Source organism: Leptonychotes weddellii, chromosome X, assembly GCF_054177405.1.
Source record: "Leptonychotes weddellii isolate Sample4059 chromosome X, ASM5417740v2, whole genome shotgun sequence".
Classification (NCBI taxonomy): Eukaryota; Metazoa; Chordata; class Mammalia; order Carnivora; family Phocidae; genus Leptonychotes; species Leptonychotes weddellii.
In genome coordinates this window covers 35,924,038-35,945,283 of record NC_138385.1, presented here as the reverse complement: position 1 = coordinate 35,945,283, position 21,246 = coordinate 35,924,038, and the positions used below count along the sequence as shown (strand labels likewise).

The following is a 21,246-nucleotide window of genomic DNA, read 5'->3' as shown; positions in this document are numbered from 1 at the left end:
AAAAAAAAAAAAAGAATATAGTATTGCTGGGGGCGCCTGGGTGGCTCAGTCATTAAGCGTCTGCCTTCAGCTCAGGTCATGATCCCAGGGTCCTGGGATCGAGCCTCACATCGGGCTCCCTGCTCAGCGGGAAGCCTGCTTCTCCCTCTCCCACTCCCCCTACTTGTGTTCCCTCTCTTGCTGTGTCTCTCTCTGTCAAATAAATAAAATCTTTAAAAAAGAGAGAATACAGTATTGCTCTATAATCTTGAATCTAGAATCACACCCCTCTTAAGATATGGGCTTTCAGTTAAGAAGCGAAAGATTGGTAGAGATTCATGTTGCACATTACTCTTTAGCCAGCTACTAAGCAACCAAATGTAAATAATTTATAAATTAAAGCTTGCCTTTTGTCAGAGGATTTGAGGTCATTTAAAATGTTAATATGCATTGTTAAGATTAAGATGAAAGATCAGAAACCAATTAGGAGAAGAATAAAGATAATTATCTCAATAATCAAAGATGAGGAAATAAGTTCAGTTGAATAATAAAAATCTGGATTTTCTGGAATCCAAGGCCAAAATTTAAAAAAAAAGGAAAAAGAAAAACACACCCTACCCAAAACTATGATGGCATTTATATCAATTTGTGGAGAACTATATATTTAAGGGAAAGAAAACTAATTTTTTTGCAATCATATTTCAATTGGTTCAGCCCAACCAAAGAAAGCCTTAATTTACTGGGGGTTTTGTTACATAAATAACTTGTAGGACAATGAAGGAAATAACAAAACTAGCTTAAAAAGCTATTTCCGGGTGTTTTTTGATAGCTGGGCACACATTCAGCAGGATTTCACAAATCTTCTGTCTACATTAACCTTCAAGACTGACTCTGCAAAATATATGAATAAGCAAAATTTCCTCTGCCATTTCCTCTTCCTCTTTTGTTGCCACTTCCTTCCTTTTTCCCTTCCTCCATTCATTTTTCTTTCTTCCTTTCTTTGATTTGGTAGAGTGCCTCACAGGATTGTCACCTGAAGAACCTTAGCTGATCAAGTAAATTGACTTATATCTCCTGCCTTTCTCTTCTCTACTTAATAAGGGAGAAAATGGACTCGCATTTTAGAAAGCTTTCCAGCAAAAATGGGATCAAGAGTGTTTTTTGGTTCCCTCACAATTAAGCTAAACATTTAGTCAAAGAGAACTTTCTATTAACTGTAAGTCCATTACCTGCACTGTCAATATAGTAATAATAAAATACCACCTGAAGGGATTTTTCTGGGATAGTGAGACTATTCTATGTTTTGACTGTGGTGGTGGTTACATGACTGCATGTGTTGTCCAAACTAATAGAAATGTACACTAAAACAGGTAAATTTTACTAATGTAAATTATACTTTAGTAAACCTGCCTAAAAAAAAGTGTGCCATCTCCATTTCTTTTTTTCTTCTTGGTGTTAGAAAGGGAGAAATGTGGATGGATGGATGGATGGATGGATGGATGGATGGATGGATATCCAAAATTCTATACAGATAAAATTATGTAGTTATAGAAAAGCACTGAGACGGAGAACCTAGAAGCAGAATTTCAGGCTCAGCCACACCTTGAGCTCTTCCAAGTGACACCAATAAGTTTACTTTCCCTTTCTGGAAGTTGTTTTTGCCTCTACAAACTTAAGGGGTTGGACTAGAATCTCATTAAGCTCAGGCAATTCTCTGTCGAGGTGACCTGATTTGGAGGGAGGGTGGAAGGAGAGGTTAGGGAGATTTGTTTAAGTGTCAGAAAGTAAATCATCTGTCACAAAAACAGGTGGAATGGATAATGTCATGTGAAATTTGAGAAACATCTGTTCGCCTATAGCAGTGTCTGGGTCAAGATGGAGCCACCTGGGTGAAGTGATGTATCAGGTTGCCGAAATCAGAATCTCATTGACCCAAGACATTTTGACCAGTGTAAAAAGAAACTATTATCAGTTTTATAGTTTTTAGGGTTGTTTTTACTTTCTTTAATTTCTGGGAATTGTTGTTTTTTGTGTTTTTTTTTTGGAGCTAGTAGAGGAAGAGGAAAGTTAATTAATGAAGTTATTCTCAGTATAAGAGAAGTATACTTATCTTAGAAGAGTAAAGATTGCCTCTAAGATGAATAGTTATTATTTTATGAATATTTTATTGCCTTGCTTTTTTGTAATTGCTTGCTCAAATAGATCTCTTTAAATTAGAGAAATGAGAAAAACCTGTATCATTGATTGCATCAGTATAGAATGTGCAAGAGTAATTCATTGAACAATATTGAATGTGCTGTAATATAACCTGATTATGTCTGGGAGACCTGGGTTTCCTTTCCCACGCACAAATAGACCTACAAAAAATAGTAAACTTGATAAGATGATAATTTGAAAAAGAAATAATAGGAGCCAAAGCAAACCATGTTCTCTGGTTGAACTTGGTTGTCTTCAACCTATAAATAGCATCTATAAATGAAACCTACCAGATAAGATTCTCCAGTGATAAGTTAGAGTACTTTTATGTCAATTACTTGTGAATAATTGTATATAGCCAGTGTCAGCATGGTTTTAGTGATTCATAACCCAGTGAGGGTTATGAATTAAGATAAAATAAGATAAAATTAAGATTAAGATAAAATCTGGCTTGAGTTTAGAGAATTGCAGCCACTGAGAAGACTGCATATATCTCAGAAACACACAGGAATGTGTTCCTCAATAGAGTTCAGGGACCCAGGCTTCTATTGGAAAATACTTTAAAAAATATATTACAGGTGTTGTGCACAAACAATGAATCATGGAACACTACATCTAAAACTAATGATGTAATGTATGGTGATTAACATAACAATAAAAAATTAAAAAAATATTACAGATATCCCCGATGAGAGATAACTACTTTATAGTGTTCACTTAACAGCCACATGCATAAGTAGAATTCTTTGCACTACCTTATTTGGTGTTCCTATAATCACATGTTTGATTGTGGAGGGTGGGAGGGTGCAGAAACTTTCTGAGGGGGCAATATGGGTAGTTGGGGATCCCTTGCCACACAGAAAGCTTGTAAAGAGTAATAAAACTGGTTGATGGTAATTTTAATAGCCTAGTTGACCCTGAACCTCTTGAAGGTGAAGTCCTAGACTTAACTTGTTTTTGAAGCTTAAGCCCAGCACCTTTCATTGAATAAATTAGTTGGTTGGTTTTATACTCTTTTAGTGGTTGCTATGTGTCAGGCACCGTGCTACTCCTTTCATGTATGTTCTTTTAATCTCTAAAACATTCCTGTGAGAAAGGGAGCATCATTCCTATTTTACAGATGAGGAAACAGACTCAGAGAGGTAAAGTAACTTGCCTATGATTGTCACATAGTAAGGTAATGGTATAAAGCTAAAATTCAAAAACCAACATACTCTTTCTACCATAGCAGAGCTTGCTTCACTGTCCAAATAGATTAACCATATATTAATGTGTTCCTCTAATACATTACTAATAATTATTAAACTGTTTCTTTTGCTAAATTGTTCTGTAAACACTAGGGGGAATTCATACTTAATGTTCCCACAGTCATTATTTAATTTATTTTCATTTTTAAGTAACAGCTTTATTAAGATAAACTTCACATAACGTTTACCGTTTAAAAGTATATAATTTGGGGGTTTAGTATATTCATAAATTTGTGCAACTGTGATCACTGTCTGATTCCAGAACATTTTTATGACCCACAAAATAAACCCTGTACACATTAACAATCATTGCACATTCTGCCTCTCTCCAGCCTCTGGCAACCACTAATGTACTGTCTCAGAATATTTGCATATTCTGGAAATTTCACATAAATGGAATCACACAATATGTGACCTTGGGTAACTAGCTACTTTCACTTAGCCAGGTAATTATCCTATACAAATTAAATAGGGGCATAAGACATTTTTGAAAACAAATAATGGTGCTAATTTTATGGTTCATCATATTGTTGTATGAATCAGTGCATCATTTTTTATGGCTGAATAATATATAATTGTATGGACATACCACATTTTGCTTATTAATTCTTCAGTTTTGTGGGACATTTGGGTTGTTTCAATGATTTTGGCTATTATGAATAATGTTGCTGTGATGATTCATGTACAAGATTTTGCATGGATATATGTCTTCAATCCTAGTGGGTGTATACCTTGGGATGGAGTTGCTGGGTTATATGGTAACTATATGTGATTTTTTGAGGAACTGTAAGACTGTTTTCCACAGTGACTGCACCATTTTACATTCTCATTAACAGAGATGAAAGTTCTGATTTCTTTCCATCCTCCGCAATACTCTTTTCCATTAAAAAAATTATTATAACCATCCTTGTGGATATAAAATGGTATCTCATTGTGGTTTTAATTGCATTTCCCTAATGACTAATAATGTTGAGCATATTCTCATGTGCTTGTTGACCACTTGTGTATCTCCCCTGAATCAATGTCTATTTAAAATCCTTTGCTAATACAACTTCTTGATCAGATATATGATTTGCAAATATTTTCTCTTATTCTGTGGGTTTTCATTTCATTTTGATAAAGTCCATTTTTTTGTTTTTTTAAATTTTTTATTGTTATGTTAATCACCATACATTACATCATTAGTTTTAGATGTAGTGTTCCATGATTCATTGTTTGCATATAACACCCAGTGCTCCATGCAGAACATGCCCTCTTTAATAGCCATCACCAGGCTAACCCAGCCTCCCACCCCTCTCCCCTCTAGAACCCTCAGTTTGTTTTTCAGAGTCCATCGTCTCTCATGGTTCGTCTCCCCCTCTGATTTCACCCCCTTCATTCTTCCCCTTCTGCTATCTTCTTTTTTTTTCTTAACATATATTTTATCTATATTTTCTTTAGTTGCTCTAAGAAAACATTAGCTAACCCAGTGTTACAAAGATTTACCCATATGTTTTTCCTAAGAGTTTCCTAGTTTTTAGCTCTTACATTTAGGTAGGTGATCCATTTCAAGTTAGTTTTTGTATATGGTATGACTTCATTCTTTTGAAGTTGTTTCAACACCATTTGTTATAAAGACTTATTCCTTCACCATAATTATCTTGACACTCTTGTCAACAATAACTTGACTGTAAATATAAATGTAAGAGTTTAAGTTAATTTCATCTAAGTATCTAAGTTTTTTTGATGCCTGCTATGAATTTGATTTAGATATTTGAGTTTCGTACTAAATGAAATGGTGATAAGATACAAACCATCCTTACTTGGAGTAAAATAATTATTGAAATAATTTTGTCATCAAGGAAGAAAATTTGAATGGTTTCTAACTTTGAAAATAATTACACTTGGGAGTTTGTTACAGTAATTATTTTCTACTATAGCTTAACCTTAACTGTGAAATAGGTTACCCAAGAGCTAGTTTTGAATATGGTTATATATAAGTGTTGCCATTGACCGCCTTCTGTTAAATGCAAGAAGAATTTCATATCGGTTAGCCACTAAAATTACAAAGGGGCAAAGAAAAATCAGCCAGATAATTATCCTATACAAATTAAATAGAAGCATAAGACATTTTTAAAAACATATAAGAAGAGGAAAGTTGTCACTCATCTCCAAAATGAAGAAGAAATATATTTTCTATTCTCTGAAATGCTTTTCTTATGATTTTCCTTTGAGTGAGATTCGTTTCAAAGAATAACAATGGGTGACAGAATATTTTGGTACTATGATATGGATCATTTGATGTACAAACAAACTATACAGAGAAAAAGTTGGCTTTAAAATGGGTGTGTTTGTGCCTTTAACTTTCCTAAGTCAACATTTACAATGAATACAATTAGTGGCAGATGTTAAAACCAGGGTGGAGGGGCCTGTGCTTATTTGTGCTCTTAATGCATCCAAGCAAGTTGAATAAATTTGTTTCCAGTGGATAATATATTTGTGTAAGAGGGGCACCACATAGTATTAGCTAATTCATACTTTAACTGTCCTTAAGTCATTTGAATGGTGAGTGGCTGGTTTGAGAATTAGGAATTTAGTCATTAAATTTTAAGAAGTAGCAGAAGAGATTATATTCCATTTATCCTGCAGAATAGGCCTGGGAAAAACAACCAATATTGTATAAATGGTGAACAAGGAATAATAGTTAAGCTATGGGATGGTATGATACATGATTTATATGATTTTTATGAAACCTGAGCCCAGGCTTTTGTACCATATTGATTACATTTCCTGAAAGGCAAGAAAGAAAGACACTATGAAAACTCTAGGGGTGATTCTAAGGATGCTGAAGTCACAAACGGTTAAAAAAAGCAATTGTATTATTAAATACTGTTACTATCAGGGAATAGAGAGTTTTGTTCCAATATCCTCTATTTAGATTGGTCAAACTTCAAACTTTTAGGTTAGATAGTAACACACACACACACACAAACACACACAGTGTTTAAAAGTCTCTGTGAGAAGAAAGTAACCCGTTCCTATGTGTTAAAATTCTAATTGTCAGAGTTCTTGCTAATGTTTAGTCAAAATCTTTCCTGCTTTAATTAAAGCCTATTTATCAGTTTCCTGCAGTCACAGGAGCATCCATGACCTTCTGTATATATTTTTTAAAGAATGTATTTATTCATTCGAGACACAGAGATACAGAGAGAGAGAGAGTGCACAAGCAGGGGGAGAGGCAGAGGGAGAAGCAGGCTCCCTGCTGAGCCAGGAGCCGGACGTGGGACCCTGAGATCCCAGGACGCTGGGATCATGACCCGAGCCGAAGGCAGATGCTTAACCATCTGAGCCACCCAGGTGCCCTGACCTTCTGTATATTTTTAAAAAAGATTTTATTTATTCCTTTGAGACAGAGAGATACCGAGAGAGAGTATGAGCAGGGGGAGAGGGAGAAACAGACTCCCCACTGAGCTGGAGCCAATGTGGGGCTCGATCCAAGGACCCCAGGATCATGACCTGAGCTGAAGGCAGTTGCTTAACCATCTGAGCCACCCTGGTGCCCCTTTCTGTATATTTGAAAACAATCTTCCAGGTTACCATTAAATCTTCCCTTCACTCAGCTCAACAACCTCAGTATCTCTGAACTTTCCTAGATCCACTTGCCATCACTTTAGTTATTTCTATTATTCTTTATAAAAGAGTGTTCTTCTCTTTAAAAGATAATACTCAAATTGGCTTAAGTGGAGTCGCTTTAGAAGAGTCTGTGTTTTGGGGGTTTTTTGTTTGTTTTTTGTATTATTATTATTATTATTATTATTATTATTATTATTTTGGATGAAAGAGAGAGCCTAAAATTTCAGAATTCTATCTAGGAGGCTTCCATTTCTCACCTTGACATTTTTCAGACTGGTTTTTTTTTTTTTTTTGTCACCATGTATGATCATATCTGAAAACTATATTAGCAAAGCTTAGGCCAAAGCATTTCTCAGAGGCTTTTGCCGTTGGAGTCAATTTGGCCATTAACCCAGGAGAACAACTTGTTTAATCAAATTGAGTCACTTTTTGCAAGAGGACAATCTAAGCTTTCCTTTATCCATGGTCATTCAATGCCATGCATAACAATATAAAATTGTAGTTTGGATGGAGACTTAAAAATTGGATTAAAAGGCTTTTTCCCTATTCCTATAAATTTGTTTAGTATATATACTTCAGTGATATGCTGAATTTAATTTATACATCTGAAGGGGCAGAGCTTAGAGTTACAAATTCATATAAAAAGGATCACACAGTTCTTGGTGTTTAACTTCAAAAATCTAAATGAGACACAGATAAAACAGATACTTAGTTTGTAATGCTGTGGAGTACATCTAGTTACCTCGTAAACATAGAGTAGATTTTAAAATATCTATGGGTCACTGCCCAGTCGTAACTGGCCAATTCTGCAAATTTACTCACCCTGTTTATTAGAGAAATCTTGTTTGAGCTCAAAGTTTCTAAATCCTTTACAGTTAAAAGAAATAAAGTATTAGTGGAAAAACTCTGAAACCCTCAAATATTCCAAGTAAGAAGAAATCAGATCTTTATATAAAATCACAATTTATTTTAGCTGGTGCCAAAGACCCATCAAGCCATTCAAAATTTAATGAAACACACATATGCACATGTACACATATGTATGGTTCTCAATACCTGAATAATCTTATTGGTGCAAATTAGTACTTAAACTTGTTGGGGTAGAAAAGTTAGTTTCCATTTGGTTTTCTGTAAGACAGGGCTTTGTCAGGCCAGAATTAATTCATGAGAATGAAACTAGATCATTTAGAGTGTCTGAATTTTGCTGAGCAGCTAGTAAATGTTATAGATACTAAGCAAAAAGAACTAGTAAGATGAAATGCTTTGGCTGCAGACTTTGCCCACTCTCAAAGGAAAGTTGATCTTTCCCCTCCCCTCCCCTCCCCTCTCTTCCCCTTCCCTCCTCTATTCCTTCTCCCCCTCCTCCTCATCCTTTTTCCTCTTCTTCTCCTTCTTTTTCTCCCCTTCACTCTCTCCCCATCAGTCTTTGTCCCTTCCCTCCATTCCCCCCCTCCCAGTTTGGACTGGAAGACAGCCTACATCTAATCATCTCATCAGCACGCCCACCCACCTTCACCCAATCAAAGTGGATGGCTCTATACAGCTCCCCCTTAGGCTCCTCTTGGGAGATTTTTTTCCTCTTCAAGATTGCCTTAAACATCTGTTGTAATCTGTGAATCTTCCCTGCATTTAAATGCTTGTTGCACTCTGTAACAACTGCTGAAACATATTGCAGGGGGTCCATTTCAGCATGACAATTATGAAACAATCTCACTGTCTCTCAAAGACCACACCTCCAGTGGTAAACTGGGGAGAGTGAGAGGAGAGATTGTGGAAGGTAACAGTGTTCCTTGGAGAGAAAGCTTAATTTTTGCAGGTACAGTATCCTTCTTAAGGAGGCCCCTGAGCTCACAGTCTTTCAGGTCCTGTCCCATAAATATATAGGGATTTTCTGACTTCTCATAGTTCACAATGGAATAAAGGTATAGCGTATTATAAATAAGAGCAACTTTTAAATTAACTCACTGACAGTGACTCATGACCAAAACAACAGTGAAGACCCTTGGAACCAGAGTACTTTGGTTTGGTGGAAGCTCAGGTGTTGGCTTAGGGAGATAGTGGATTTTTTTTTTTTTTATAATTGTCTTGCTGAATTGGAAACTTTGCAATATTTCAGCAGCTGTTAAGCGGTGCAACAAACATTTAAACTCACACAAATGCCAAAGGCTACTGAGCTACTACTTATGTAAATATTGTAATTTGGGGATGAAAGGAGTTGGATTTTGTGTATTAATAAATAAAATTAGTACAAAGAAATAAATCATCTGGCTTTGCTGTCTTTCTTTGTAGTCCTCTATCTCTATTTCTGTATTTGTCAAATACTTATTAAGGAAAAAGATACTAGTCTTACAGCCTTGTAGTCATTGCAATGGCAAGATGATCTTTTCCTCATTTAGATTCTGTTAACGTAGCCATTTGTCAGTCAGTTCAGGGAAAAACCAGTTCAGTCAGTTAGTTTTTCAAAGTTTGGCCCAAGGAACACTGCTTAGCCTAGGGAATACTCTAGGTGGCATAGCTCTCAAAAAATATTAAGTCAGGCACTTAAAACAAACCAAAGCAAAAACTAATAAATAAAAGTCAACAAATTTTTTTTCATAAATTTTAATTTCAGTTATGAAGTCCCAAATGAATATTTTCTCTTGGCTTAAATACATTTTATTATTGAAAAAAAATTTATTGCATAGTGATGAAATTAAAATTAGAAGTTTATTGCATAATGATAACATTTTTGGTAAAAAATTTTGGTATATGCATATAGAAATGTATGTAAATGTAACAAAAAATATATCCTAAAAGTAAGTGAAGCTAAATTGATAGAATTATAAGGAGATATTGATCCACTCACAGTCACAATGACAGTCTTTGATGCCTCAGAATTTTACAGATCTAGTTCACAAAAAATTAATAAAAATGCAATTAGCAAGCTTGGTTTCATAGAAATATGTAGAATTCTGCAACTAGCTATTAGAGAATAAACATTCTTTCCCAGCACTTAAGAGACATTTTGAAAAATTGACTATATGCTTGGCTATAAAGCAAACCTTAAATACTTAAAAATCTGTATCCTACAGAACATACTCTCTGGCCAAAATTCAGTGCAATTTAGGAAGCAACAACAAAATCTTCATGTATTTAGAAATTGAACACATGCATATGTACATAATTCATACATCAGTAAATATTTTAACATACTAAAAAATTTATTCAGGGGCACCTGGGTGGCTCAGTTGGTTAAGCAACTGCCTTCGGCTCAGGTCATGATCCCGGAGTCCCGGGATCGAGTCCCGCGTCGGGCTCCCTGCTCGGCGGGGAGCCTGCTTCTCCCTCTGACCTTCCCCCCTCTCGTGTACTCTCTCTCATTCTCTCTCTCTCAAATAAATAAATAAATCTTTAAAAAAAAAATAAATAAAAAATTTATTCAATCAGATATTTATCTAATCCAATAATACTTTCGATTGAATAGGAAGAATATTTTGAACCTTACGTGCATATCAAGTAATAAATAGTAGATAAACCTATTGCATAATAATTCATAAATACTTGGTTGATTGGAAAAATGTGTTGTCAAAACGAATATAATAAACAATAGTAAGAAGATTATTTAATGTATTTAGAAGAACACTTTTTTCAAGTCCTTTGGCAGCACTAGATTTTCCGTCACACACTTCCCAGCTCAATGCTTTGCAAACAAGCATTCAATTAGTTTTTGTTGGTTTGAATGCAGTAGAAAATAGTGAAAAACTATACCTTGGTACAGTGTTGATGAATTAATTGAAAATCATTCTTACCCAGTCATTAAAGTAGATTCCCCAACGTTGTCTATTAGGCAACTGGGTCAATATACTGAAGTTACTTCAATTTAGATTTTGAAATAATTCAGATTGGCCTTCTTGAAAGTTCTGCTAAATTAATGAAGCGTAATATAATTGTTTCATCTTTTCAAAAAGGCAAAGTGACTCCTAAAGCTACATCTTGCAGATGCTCTCTTGTGCAAGTCAGGTATGGGTGAAGTATCTTCTCTGGACTCCATATCTGATTTTAAGCCAGGTATGAATGCATGGTTTTTGAAAGGTCTGATGATTAGTCAAGTGGGGCTAGCTAAGATTATAGACAGGCCACCTAAACATAGTGGCCTAATTCCAGACTAATAATTGGGTTCCAGTCCCTGACTTATACAAACCCACCCTGAAAATAAATCTCATCAAACATATTTTTATTATCTAATATGTCCTAACATTGTCAGGTAAACACTTAGCTGGTTAACGTAATATTTAATGCATTTGTACCAGCATTTGAATTCACAGAAATTTTTATAATAAAATTATTTTTTCCATTATAAATAGAAATTAAAACATAAAAATATTCAATTATCCTGTTATACCAGTTGTTTTCTTTATATTCTCCAACTATTAGCAGTTTGCTCCATTGGATTTAATCATGGATCCATCCTGAAGCTAATGATTATAACGGTAATATGTGATATTACAATCAATATGAGACCATATAGAACCTATGACCTAACAAAATATAACTGTTATATATAAATTCAAATATAAACTGGGAATTTGAAAATAGTCAAATATATAGAATCTCATTGATTGGGGGGGAATACTGGTCTGGATTTGTGAAATATTTTTAATAGGTAAATCTTAAATATAATTCTAATACTTTTAAGGATCTTGCAACTTTTCATTTGTATGCTTATTATGAAAATTGCCACATTGTCTCCTGCATTATGGTAGTTTGTATATCTTTATTACTATATTAAAAGTTCCTTAAAAGTAGAAATGGTAACTAATTTTTATAATGCCTTGCCTGGTGTCCAGCATATAGGTAGGATTTAGTAAATACTTCTTAAATATGGAAGTTGTGTGAAGGAGTTTTGAAAAGAGCACAGAGTGGGAAAGAAATCTTGGGCTTAATTGTGGCTATGCTACTAATCTAAGAGATTAGTAGTGGAAAATATAGCAGGAAAAAAATAGCAAAACCATCTGAAGGAGGAAAGAAAAAGTCAGAATTGTGAAGAAGCCAAAGTTGGTTTCTTCATGCTCCCATGATCCCCTTAGATTTCACTTGTTCCTTTCCCTCAAATCTGGGAATCATTGCTACACACCGACATTGCTTCCCACTAACAGTCCTCCCTTGTGTGTGTATATGTGTGTATACACTCACAGAGATGCAGATTTTATTAAAATATGCAGATATTTTTATATAAATGTGTATTTTCAGCCTTATTCAACCTTATTATTGCCTTTGTCTCTTAGTCTTCCATATTACATTGCTAGATTTGACTTGCTTCAGTGGCTTTCCTCTTTCAGGTAGCCTTAACTAAGATCTTCCTGTACTTGTAGTTTATTTTCCTATGTACTAGCATCATTCTCTTTTTATCATGTTATAAGTTTCAGCTCAGCATTTTCTGGGTGGCTATATCCGACTGTCCTTTAACCTGAACCTACTTCTGTTTGCCACACAACTCTGAGGAATACATTGAGGGGTTTAACTTTGAGCCTTTTAGTTGATTTTGCACTCTTCAGATTTCATTTCTGTAGGCTTGAAGTAAACAGCCTGTTACTGGCAAATCCAGCACTATAGTAGCCAATATGTGCTAAAATTCCCACCACCTAGATAATTCCATAGGGTTAAAAAGGCCCCCCAAAACAGATACCTCCAGTTAAAATGCACATGTTGTACCTTAGTGAGAAGGGAGGTCACTGGACAAGACCATCCCAATACTTCAATAAATGAAGGTTGACCAATGTTTTGACATTGAAAAGACCAGAGCAGGATCCTGAAGAAATGCGGCAACAGAGTGGAGTGTTAAGGGAGTAAACATCTGACTAGAGCATAGAGCATTATCTACAAAGGTCAATTCAAGGTCAATTCAAGGAGAAGTAGCTTTTAAATCAACCTATCGGCTAGAATGAGGAGTCCCCATTTTTTTCTGAGGCTGGCAGGGCGTGGGAGTTAGTGGTAAATTACCTCATTGATACTTATGGGAGATACCCTTTACTTTCTTTACATCTATGCCTTATAGAATTGATTAGACCATAAGGGTTATTGGTGTTTCTAGGCCCATCTTCAATGGAAGCCATTTTTCTCCTATGCTTTTTCAGTCTTTTATACTCCATGCCTGTTCTCTTACTCTCTTACTTTTCCCACTGCTACTTTCTTTTCCATTTTCCCTCCTTCTTGGCATTTCCCCAAGGTTTAGTTCCATCCCAGTCAAATGCAGATGCTCCTAAGGTGCCTTTGAGAACCGCTAAACACAACTATAGATTGTGGATACAATTCTGTTTATAAGGACTTTTTTTTTCTGTAACGCATCAACATCCTCCCCACCTTAGCTTCCTGTTAAGAGTTGTTGTGTTTGTCCCTCTGTGATAAAACTGGGAGACTTGAGAATCCTGTTTTGATTGGATAGATTTTGAGGTAAAGCTGCTGCTTTTGGTTGAGTCCCTCTCCTTCACCATCACCCATCTGTCTCAGTGATTTTCTCTCAACTAGTTATGCTGTTTAATAGAATTGGAAACACTGCAGCTTACATCTGTCTGAGCAGATGGAATGCATTTTGCATGAGAGTTAACTGATTCATGCATTGCATAAAGAAAGCAATCTGTGTTAAAACACTGTGACATTGTAATGAAGCATTATCTGTTGTGTGCTGAAACCTGTTTGCTTATAGAGGGTTTAATTCTTTGCGTTTGCCCATGCCCTCACACACCACCCCCATGGTCAAGCCCAGAAAAACTTTAAAGACAAAAAGCATACTGTGACAATGGGAGAACATGAAAACTGAAAGGAAAAAAATCTTGATACAAAGGTGGCTCTTGATAGCTGAGTTCCCTTTTATTTTTGTAGTGTATGGTCATTCTGAGAGAGAAAAAAAGAATATTGTGGGGGAAGGAGGCTTCCCATATGGAGAATAAATTGTCATCTTTCACTAGATCATGATTTTCCTCTACTTTATAAAGCATTGGGAATGTTTTTAGAATGTTTGATGTAGTATGGACCCTAGTCTCAAAGAGTTCCTGTATAGTTTCCTTAACATGAGCACATTTACAGACTGTGTCTTTAAACTTGAATTTGTGACCAGCAATGAAGGTTTTATAATGTCACCCATTTCTAGCACCAACCCTCAGTACCTTTGTACTTCTGTCCCCTGTAGACAGTGATGTGCTTCTTACATAGCAGTGCATTGAGGTCTTTCCTTAGTTGCCTACTAGTAGCTATTCATTTACTTCCAGCAAATGTTGTATGTATCCTGCAGCCAAGAACACTGCACTTTATTTTCTATTTTGTGCAATTCACTGTTTGAATGCTATAACGTAATATAGAGCAGTTCCATTTGCAAATGATATTATTACATATTTTGACCTATCTTTCCCTGCAGGAGTAATAACAAGGGTAATAAAACTCAGTTGAAGCTGCTGTATAAGCACACAGAACTGCCTCAAATTACAGGACAGTTTCTAAGCTACAAAGCCACTGAAACCACGAAGGCCCTCTTCCGACTCCTTTCATAGTTCTAATAAGCATGATCATGAATGTCCCATATTTCTGGATGAAGAAAAACATTATTCTGTTGGATTATGCTGGTGGTTCAGTAGCTTTTTAACTACAAAATTTCTGTTTCAGTACATATTCTTTGGCTCCATCTAGCTAAGGTTTGGGTAATTTGGGGGTTCGCCAAGAAAAAAAAAAGAGGTGAGGAACTTGGAGCTCTCAGCATCTCATGTACTCACAGTTGACATAACCACAACGGGTATAAACAGCAGACCTTTGGTGAAGAAACCTTGGGAGTAGTAGCCAGGGGTTAGGGGAAGTATGGATAACAATTAAGTAATACCACCTGACAAACCAAATTTGTACCAATTTGGCAAGAGCCCTGGCAATTTTATTACTTTTGTAGGTTCATGCCCTGACCTTGAACAGCTCATATCTTCTCCCTTGAGGCTCTCTGACTGAAGAGAGCTCTGAGGAATTTTGAGAGGCTTCACAGTGGAACCACAAAGATGATTATAGGATTAGGAAAATTAAATTAACCTGTGGACAAATAATGGCCTTTGAGTTCCTGGAGTACTCTGCTGCAGTGCAGCATTTCACAGTCTTTGTTAGGAAACCCCTGTGTATCATGGGGCACATTGGACTTTGAGCTCCCTCTAACTCTTTTACCACATAAGCTGGCATAAAAAATATCTGTGTACTTTCTACTATCACACACACATATACATGTAAACACCTTTGCCCGTACATCTCCCAATTTAGAGCTCCATGTGGAGACTGATTTGGTTTAGTTCAACACATTTGCTGAATGCTGGTTATGTGCCAGGCATTGTGCTAGACTCTAAAGATATATAGAAAAAAAAATTGCCTCTAGAAAGCTGCCAGTCTAATAGTGGAGATGCATAGGTAAATAGACTACAGTTGACCTTTGAACAAGGTGGGGGTTGGGGCACCAACCCTCCACATAATCAAAAATCCATGTATAACTTTTGACTTTCCAAAAACTTAATTACTGATAGTCTACTGCTCCTGACAGCCTTACTGATAATACAAATAGTTGATTAACACATATTTTGTAAGTTATATATATATTACATATATGTATATATTATATGTACTATATCATATTATATATAATAAAGGAAGCTAGAGAAAATAAAATGTCAAGGAAATCATAAGGGAGAGAAAATACATTTACAGTACTCTACTGTATTTATTGATATTGTAAGTTTCATATATTTATCGAAAAAATGTGTAAATAAGTAAACCTGTGCAGTTCAAACCTGTGTTGTTTAAGGGTCAACTATAATTAGATAAGAGGAATTTATGAAGCCTCAGGATTATGATGTACCAGCTTATAATGTAAGTTTCATTTATGTTACTAAAGCAGTTTGAATGCAGATTTATTCCTATATTTTTAAAGATATGACATTTCTTCATAGTGACTTAAAAGTGACAACTGTCTCATAAACAATATATATAAAGTCCAGCAACAATCTCTTTGTTATTGTTCTTGAAGGAAGAGTAGTTCCTGTGCCCCCCACCCCAGAATTGCAGTATTTGCCCTGAAAGTTACAGCATCTTGATTACGGAAGGCTTCAATCCTAAAGTGCCAAGGTTAAAATAGTATTTATGTAACTCCAGGCTTTATCTGCTCAAAGCCAGAAATATCTGCTGCTGCTTATTCTGAATTCTCTCCAAAAGGAGAAAGTCACACCCAAAATGAATGTTCCAACTTTGATACACTTGGCTGTATCAAAACTTTTGTGATGATGGGGTGCTCATGCAAATATCAAATCAGAAACTCTCTTCAGTGCTTTTTGTCAGCTAAATGACTATTGCCCCTAAATCAAATGTAATGAGCATGATTTCTGTGGCCTAGCAAAATCCCACTAGGCTTTGTGGGAGTTATACAAAATATGAGTCTTAATCTTGTCAGTTACCAAATAGTACTTATCAAACATTTACACATTTGTGAGTTTCTTAAAACTTTTAAAGCAAATCTAAAGTTGAAGTCTGTGGAAATCCCTCAAGGAGCTCTACAAACAGGCTGCATCTCTTCCTTTGACAATCTTTAGAAATAAATAAATCTTACTGATGGATAAGGTGTGAGTTGAAGGGTGACTGACATGTTCCCTTTATGTTCCCAACTCTACCCACTCATCACTACTACCAGTGCGTGCTAGATTCTCTCCAATCTCGGCCACATCTCCAAACCCTAACTGCTCCAAATCCATCAATCCCTTTGGGGTTGTTGAGCTTGCTGGTGGTGATTAAGACTAAAAAGGGAAACAAAATGAAAAGACTTCCAAATAATAACTAAACCACCATTACTTCTCATTTCAACCTAAAGGCCCTGCTTAGAGGCATGGATATGGACTTGCTAATCTTCGAAAGTCCTCTCCAGCCTCATGTCTTTATTTTCCTGCCAACACAATGCTGACATAAACTATCCTGTTAGCCATATTGTCTCATCCCTCCACAGCACAGCACAAAGTACTCCCAGATGCTGTTTACGACTGCACTCTTGGTGGCCTTGAAGCATCACTTGGTTTGTTTGCTAGGAGAAAGCTGGCATTCAAACAAATGACTAGAAGGACAAAACTGTGTGAATAAAAAACAAGGTTACCAAATGGACATGAGTGTAGTGAGTGCCTTGTGGCCTTCCGCCACCACAAAACCAATTGAAAAGAAAGAAAGAATGCCCTGGGGATTATGTGGTTTAGATTTGCCAACAGAAGGCAAAGCAAATAACTGAAAGGACAATGTAGGAAGTGTTGAATAGTTGACAGTCTTTCCACAACAGTTTCCTTAATTGCATGATTAAAAATAAAGTTTTTAGCCTAATCAAAATTACAAGGCCATCAAGGACTGTCTTGTATTCTTTCTGGGGAAAAACATAGTAATTAACTGCCACAGAATGATGGATTTTTCCAACACAGCTGTCACAACTGCTATTTTAAATTGTTTGTTATGGTTTAAAATGTGTAATCCCCAAGAAATTGATCATTACTGCAATTCAGTACTGGTTTTTCAGTGCCTTAACCACTCTGAGTTTTGCATTCAGACCATTAACTAACAGAAGCCAGTCATAAAATACTAAACAACTAATGGTTAATTACTCCATGATCATTTCTGTCTTATTTTCAACAAGATTTTATTTAAAAAAAATTGTAACTGAAGTTTCTAGCATGACAAAAACAGGTGCGCTCTGGCATCCTTTTCTTTTCATCTCTCTCTTTTATGGCCACTCCCAATTTTTCATTTTCTTTTCTTCTTTGGTGGCTGTGCCTTATATTCAACATTGTGTCATAGCCTTTGTTCATGGCGTGTCATTCATTGGGTCCACCCTACCCTTCAGAATTTGTTAAAATGTTACACCAGCTTCCTGCTGGTGTGGTGGTGTAACACCAGGTGCAACTGCATTCCAGTTGATATTCTACCTCTTCCAGGAAGCTTTTCAGTTACTCTATTCATCATTCACTCAACTATTATTTATTAACATTGTCTTATGTACCAGCCATTGTGATAGGCACTAGGGATACCAAAATAAAAGAAATATATTCCAAGACTTCAAGAACTTTTATGTTTCACCGGATTTTATTGATGGAGTGATTAATCCTTGATAAAACTATGTGCTTTGTAACTAGACTTTATTACCTTAATGTTTTTTTTTATTATCATTGTCTTATGTAATTAATTTACCCTTGTATTGTCAGTGTAGTTCTGTACTTATAAAGGATTTGAGAAGACTGAATCCTACCTAGGGCTTATCACCTATTCCTTGCTCTACCACGACCCCTCTCCTTTCTCTCCCTTCCATGACTGCATCTATCTCCTAGATTTGCTAATAGAAATAATGAATAACTGGAATAGCTATTTATCTCCATCTGAACAGGGCCAAAGGCACAGGACAAGCCTATAAAACAAAAATGGAAATCTTAAGATTTAAATCTTAAGGAAGTATGGTGGACTGGTTGGTCAGTTAGAAGTCAGCAAGGCTAAGTCTCAAGTGACCAGAATACTGACACTTTATAATTTTCTTCTGCAACAATAGGGTAACTTATACTCTGATTCTGGATCCCTAATGTACAAGTTGACCTGCTTTATTAGTTTTGAGATATTTCCCTAAATTGGAAGTAATCTGAAATGTAGTAATTTGACTTTGCAAAAATAAATTTGAGAAGTTTGGTGTTTAATGAAAACTAGTACAAGTCCACTTGTAAACTAGAGAATTCTTTTATGACAACCCCTTCATTTTTTGTTATGTATATCAAGATATTCCTGCATTGATTTTTGTTTAAAGCAGGCACATATACCTTTTAACAATGTTTTTATGTGACCAGTATTCTAAATTCAGGAACATGCCAAATTTTCTATTCATAAGACAGACCCAGAATGCTAATGTTCAGCTTGGAGCCATTGCAGAGCAATAGAGCAGTAATAAACTGTTTTGCCTGGGGGAAGCAGACTAAATAATGCTGCTTATTTCATTATCTAAATTAATTATTTAAGAACACAAATTCTTGCTAAGTTGAAATCAACACATTGAGGACTTTATGTTCTTTCCTGGATAATTTCAAATGGTCCTGGAAAAAGAATACACATTTGTCCCAATTACTGTATTTTAGAGTACAGCCCTAGAAAATAGTTGTAAGAAATAAATTACTCAGGGATTTTTTTTAGGATTTTATTTAAGACCTTCACATGCCATCACATATTCATTCTCTTGAACCCTTTAAACTGTATTTAAACTGTATTTGGGGCCCAAGAATTCATGTTGTCAATTATTCTTTGCATTTGGTTTTATTCTCTAATTGTTTCATGTGTATACATCTTAAAAACTGTAAATTCCTCTAATAAAATTGTGACTTGGCACATTTTGTCTTTTCACCTCTCCAACACCCCCTCGTTTTTACCTCCCTTCACACTTTGAGTATCCCTTCTCACTCACCTTTACTTTGTTCTGCATTCCAGGCACCTGATAACCTTCATTATGGCTAAGCAACAACCTTTCCTGGAACTCTTCAGACTCTAATCCTTTCCTTTCTCCACCTTCTGCTTCCATCAACACCTAACTGTTCATTGCGATTCTTGCAGTTATCTAATCTGATCATCTAACTCTTGCTAAAGTGTTAATGACAAATAATAACTCAGTGTGTCTTTCTCTCAGCTAACATTTGAATAATCAGGGAGTTTTCTTACCTTAATAAAATTGAGGACGTATGAATGATTTTTGTACTTTGTGGCAGGTGGTGAGGTGGAGGGGGGATTTTTTTGAGTACTTGACCTTCTGTTGCCCCTAAAATCATATTGAATGAGCTTGATGACAAGACAAAGAGCTGCCTGAGGTGAAGATATAGATTACTTGATTCTGAATGTCAGTAGGTTTGAGCTTCATGTCAAGAATGGCTACAAATCATTGTTACTACATATCATCTTCTGTTACTCAAATATGAGAGGGCCTGTGAGCTTACACAATAGATTTAAGCAGCAGTTTCTTTTCTTATAATAGAAATAAGAGCTAGGAGAATTTTCTTCTCTTTGCTCTGTGATGCTTGAGAATTTATTAAAAAGTCATTCTTTGCATGCAAACTCTGTTTCAGGAATCTTTGTTAATCCAGTACAACTAGTGACTCCTGCATAATACTAATGGTATTATTGATGGTAGAAAAAAAAAAAACAGAAAAAACCCACATTTATAGTTTAAGGCTTTCTTTGTGATTTCACTGTATAATATTCAAAAAGACCAGTGAGAATTATGGCGTTATTTAACATTCAGGCTAGAATCCAAAATGAAGATTCTTTTAGCATCTCTATGTGTTTTCAACAAATGGTGTTTACAATTAATTTCTTATAAAACATATATTGTAACTGAAAAAAGGTACATCCTAGAAATTGGATTTGCTGGTTTTGGTTCAGTATCTCATTGAGGGAGACAACCTATGACATGGCCTTCAGCTGAGATCACAAAACAGCTTCTGTGCGGCCATTGAACCACAAGATGGCACCACTGAACAATTAGTTTATCTCAAGATGAATTGAGGTTCTCTAGATAAATGATGGAGGATAGTGTTATCCCTTTTCAAAAACAACATCAATCACTTCTTTTTTTTAATTTATTTTTTATTATTATGTTAATCACCATACATTACATCATTAGTTTCTGATGTAGTGTTCCATGATTCATTATTTGCATATAACACCCAGTGCTCCATGCAGAACGTGCCCTCCTTAATACCCATTACCAGGCCAACCCATCCGCCCACTCCCCTCCCCTTTAGAACCCTTAGTTTGTTTTTCAGAGTCCATCGTCTCTCATGGTACATCTCCCCCTCCAATTTCCCCCCCTTCATTCTTCCTCTACTGCTATATTCTTTTTTTTTTTTAACATATATTATTTGTTTCAGAGGTACAGATCTGTGATTCAACAGCCTTGCACAATTCACTGCACTCACCATAGCACATACCCTCCCCAATGTCTATCAACCAGCTGCCCCATCCCTCCCACCCCCCACCAATCCAGCAACCCTCACTTTGTTTCCTGAGATTAAGAATTCCTCGGATCAGTGAGGTTATATGATACATGTCTTTCTCTGATTGACTTATTTCGCTCAGCATAACAATCTCCAGTTCCATTCACGTCGTTGCAAATGGCAAGATCTCATTCCTTTTGATGGCTGCATAATATTCCATTGTATATATACAC

At 35.8% G+C, this 21,246-nt stretch overlaps 1 protein-coding gene across 1 annotated transcript in view; it reads left to right on the top strand.

The window, feature by feature from the left end:
* The window catches only part of NRK (Nik related kinase), a 101,996-nt gene that overhangs the window by 21,605 nt on the left and 59,145 nt on the right, over window positions 1-21,246 (top strand). The window lies entirely within an intron of this gene.